General features: G+C 36.5%; 1 pseudogene; it reads right to left on the reverse strand.

Moving 5' to 3' along the window:
• Positions 1-2,438: 2,438 nt before the first annotated feature.
• LOC110201663 (dynein regulatory complex protein 9 pseudogene) lies at positions 2,439-4,394 on the reverse strand (annotated as a pseudogene).

Here is a 4,394-nt window from a genome sequence, read left to right on the forward strand (position 1 = left end):
AGTGGATAGTTTTCTAAGCTGCAAAATGTAAGGTCTCCACAAAGCAAGTATAGTAAGTAGTTCAATATTTCTCTAACCTGAGCTGACCTAAGTCTTATTTGATAGGCTCTACTAGCCTGAATGCTAAGGCCAGGAAACACATTTTACTAAAAATAAAGTTTGTAAAATCATCCAAACATCACCAAAAGAACATTTAAAAAATCATTTCAAATTTAGCAAAAAAAATGTTTAATATAGACATACCAATCTAGGTATTACAAACAAATATTTTATCAAAAAGATATTCACAAGTCTTTGTTAATTAAGGCATCTAGGCAGCACAGTGGACAAAATACTGGACCTGGAGTTAGGAAGACCTGAATTCATCTGCCTCAGCAAGAGAGGATATAAAGTAGATCAGCTGTAACTATGCCTTTATGTGCCCTTAATTTTCAAATAGGTAATTAATTACCTAGGCACATGGTTCCCAGAAATTTTTTTTCCCCACTGGCCTTTTTGACTAAAAGTTTCAAAAGCATGTTGATATTTTTTTTCATAAAGTTAAACTGAGTGATAAATTGATGCAGTGGAAACATTTAATATTTTATCTCATATTTCATATTCATAGCATATACTTATAGGTACAGCAATACTAACAATAATAGCTGATATTTATATAACACTTTAAGATTTGCAAAGCACTTTACATATTCTAGTTACCTCAGTTGATCTTTTTTCTTTTTACCTTTTATTGATATCTGCTGTTTTTTATATTACCATGGCTTAGTATCCCTTCCCCTGTACTCCCATTGAGCCATCCCATGTAACAAATGGCATATTTTAGAAAAGAAAAAAAATTAGCACAACTGATTGATACATTGAAAAAGTTCAAAAACATGTGCATTATGTAACACTCCACAAAGGAGTAGGTTGGGGGTGTCTTCTTATATCTCTTTGTTTGAGTCCTACTTCGTCTTTATAATTTTATGACCTTTACTTTTGATTTTTTTGGTGTGTAATTCCTTCTGTTTGCTTTGTTATAGTCATTGTGTATATTGGGGTTTTTTTTTTGGCTTTGCTTACTTCATTTTGCATCAGTTCATATACTATGCTTCTCTGTATTCATCATATATATAATTTCTTACAGCACAGTCATATTCTGTTACATTCATGTACCACAATTTTCGAAGCCATTCCCGGGTTAATGGGTATCTACTTTGTTTCCAACTCCTAGCTATCACAGAATACATAGAGACTTTCTTTCTTTCTTTCTTTCTTTTTTTTTTTCCAATGGCTTTCTTTGAGTATAAGCCCAGTAAGAGAGTTTCTGCTTCAAAGGGCTGAATATTGTCATTTTATTTGCATGATTCCAGATTGCTGTCCAAAATAGTTGTACTGTTTCACAGTTCCACCAACAATGTGTTATTATGTCTATCCTTTCACAATCCCTCCTACACTGACTGTTGCCATATTGGGGGGAGGTGTCATTTTTACAAACTTAACAAGGGATAAGGTGAAACCTCAGGGTTGTTTTGATTTGCATTTCTTAGAGTCTTTTTTCATGTATTTGTAAATATTTGTTTATATCCTTTGGCCGCTTATGTATTGGGAAATGACTGTTAGTCTTATACATATTTATCAACTATTTATATATTTTGGACAGCAAACCTTTATCAGGGAAATTTGATACAAAGATTTTTTTTCCTATTCGACCACTCCCCATCTTATCTTAGATCCATTAATTTTGTCTGTGCAGAAGCAGAAATTAAACTCAGGTCCTCTACTCCAAAGCCAGTGCTTTTTATTATCTTCATTTTATAGATGAGGAAACTGAAATTCAGGGAAATTAAGTTAAATGACTTGACTGTTGTCAGACAACTGATAAGTGTTGAAGACTAGATAGGTTTTCCAGACTCTAGGTCTAACACTCTTTCTGCTACATCATGCTCCCTGGTACTTAGTACTTAAGGTCCAGTCAGCCCCAAGCAAGGTAGGAGGAATTAGGAGACAGGATTTTGGGAGGGGCAGAGATTTGTGATTTCATTGACATAGGGGAGTCCTGGTGAATAAACTCTTTCTCTCAGAGCAGATCAGCAACTACTCTGAAACTTGTACTTTTTTTTTAACTCGAGTACTTTTAGTGCATCAGCCTTAAACAATTTTGCTGTAAATGAGCACAGAAATTGTTTGTTCTAGTTGTGTCAAAAGAGAGAGAAGCCTTCCTAGAGCCCCTGGAAAAGGTCCTTCTTGATACAAGGTCAGATTACATAAGGCACTAAATTGACAAAGAAATCCAAACTTTGTCCTAAAATAAATGATCTTGTTTCAGGACTTAATTTCAAAAGAACAATATGAAGTCATCAAGGACCCTGGTTTGGTTGTGGTGCTCCCCAGGAGGTTGTTTAGATAAGAAATAACATCCAGCTGGCCAGGTTTTTGCCCCTTGTCATTCCTCCTTTCTACTTCCCAACCCCCTGAAAGAAAAGAAGAAAAGGAGCCAGAAAGAGCACCATCATCTTCTCCTGTCATTGCTTCTTCCCTTTGCCTTTTGCCCCCTTGCCGTCAGCTTTGTCCTTCTTAGACATCTTGAAATTGCCCAGTTCTTTCCCTACCATGATGCCTCTCCACCAGGCCTGAAGCTTTATGATGCTCTTCAGTTCCAGGGCATCCTGATCTATCTTCTTCTTCTTGGCCTTCTTCTTTTCTAGACGATCCTCAATAACGACCTGCTCAAACTCCCTAAAATGTTTTGCAAGATCCTGCAAGGTTGCCAAGTCACTGGCCTTTGCAGACTTAAGACTATTCAGTTCATTCTGTTTCATTTCTGTGTCTTTATCATACTTCTCCATCCAGTACTCTAACTTCTCTTCCAGTTTCTGTTGTTTTTTCTTGAGGAAACTTTCAATTTCTAGGGGGCCCCGAAATCAGTTTTAAATCTCAATTTATCAGTCTCTTCCAGCAAGATCTCTTCATTTTTGTTGGATTTTTTCTGGGTCTGGGCAATCTGCAGGTGAGTGTTTTTCTTCACGTATTGGCTCTCCATATTAGTCTTTGCCTTCAACTCTTGCGGTTGGTCCTTGAGATTTACAATATATTCTTTCTGACCCAGTTTAAGATCCCTTCTTGAGGGTGGAGGTCAGGGAGAGGAGACAGAGTTTCCAGCAAAGTTACATTTGTTCTGCCAATCCTCATGCCTGATAAGCCTGAACAGTTTTATTCCTAGCTTCTGATCCCTTTCTTTGTGATGACTGCTTCTGCCTACACTTTGGTTCTCCCAGGTCCATGTGGCTGCTTATGGTTTCCCCTTCCTCAACTTTGTGTATTGAAACTTGTACTTTTTTGTTTTGTTTTTTGTTTTGTCTTTTTTTTAAAAAAAAATTATTTATTTATTTTGATTTATCAACAATCACTTCCATATGCTTTTGAGTTTAAAATTTTTCTCCTCCTTCCTCCCTACCACTCTCCCCAAGACGGCACACAATCTCATACAGGCTATACATATTCATTCCTATTAAACATATTTTCACATTAGTCATATTGTAAGTAAGAATTAGAAGCAACAGGAGGAACCACCAGAAAAAGGAAACAAAACTCAACAGAAGAAAAAAAAATAGCAAATAGTATGCTTCGATCTGCATTCAGACTCCATAGTCCTTTCTCTGGCTGTGGATAGCATTTTCCATCATGAGGCCTTTGGAGATATCTTAGACCCTTGTATTGCTGGGAAGGGTTAAGTTTATCAATATTAGTCATCACACAATGTGACTGTTATTGTATACAACGTTCTCTTGGTTCTGCTCATTTCACTCAACATAAGACCATACAAGTCTTTCCAGGTTTTTCTGAAGTCAGCCTGTTCATCATTTCTTATAGCACAATAGTATTCCATTACATTCATATACCACAACTTGTTCAGCCATTCCCCAACTGGTGGGCATCCTCTCAATTTCCAATTCTTTGCCACCACAAAAAGAACTGCTATGAATATTTTTGTACATGTGGGTCCTTTTCCCATTTGTATGATCTCTTTGGGATATAGCCCTAGAAGTGCTGGGTCAAAAGGTATGCACATTTTTATAACCCTTTGGGCTGATAAAAGAGTAAAAATTTGTTAATGTTCATCTGGTGCTTTTTAAGGAACATGGTGCCTTGACTAGTAGATATATGTTTGATTCATGTATATGGATGTATGTAGAGGTAGATGTATATCCTTCTAGCAGAGATGGGAACATCAGCTTATCTTGGCTCAATGGCATTAACTATCAAGATTATGCAACTCCTTTTACTTTTCCTATGATCATCAAGCAGCCATCCAACATTAATTGAGATTTCCAAGTAAGACTTTCCTATTGGGAATAAGATGTGCTGACCAACATCCATAAGTATCTGTTCGGCTCAGCAGTTACATTTCTCAT

Source organism: Phascolarctos cinereus, unplaced genomic scaffold (genome assembly GCF_003287225.1).
Source record: "Phascolarctos cinereus isolate Bilbo 61053 unplaced genomic scaffold, phaCin_HiC Scaffold_1;HRSCAF=81, whole genome shotgun sequence".
In the NCBI taxonomy this organism is placed as follows: Eukaryota; Metazoa; Chordata; class Mammalia; order Diprotodontia; family Phascolarctidae; genus Phascolarctos; species Phascolarctos cinereus.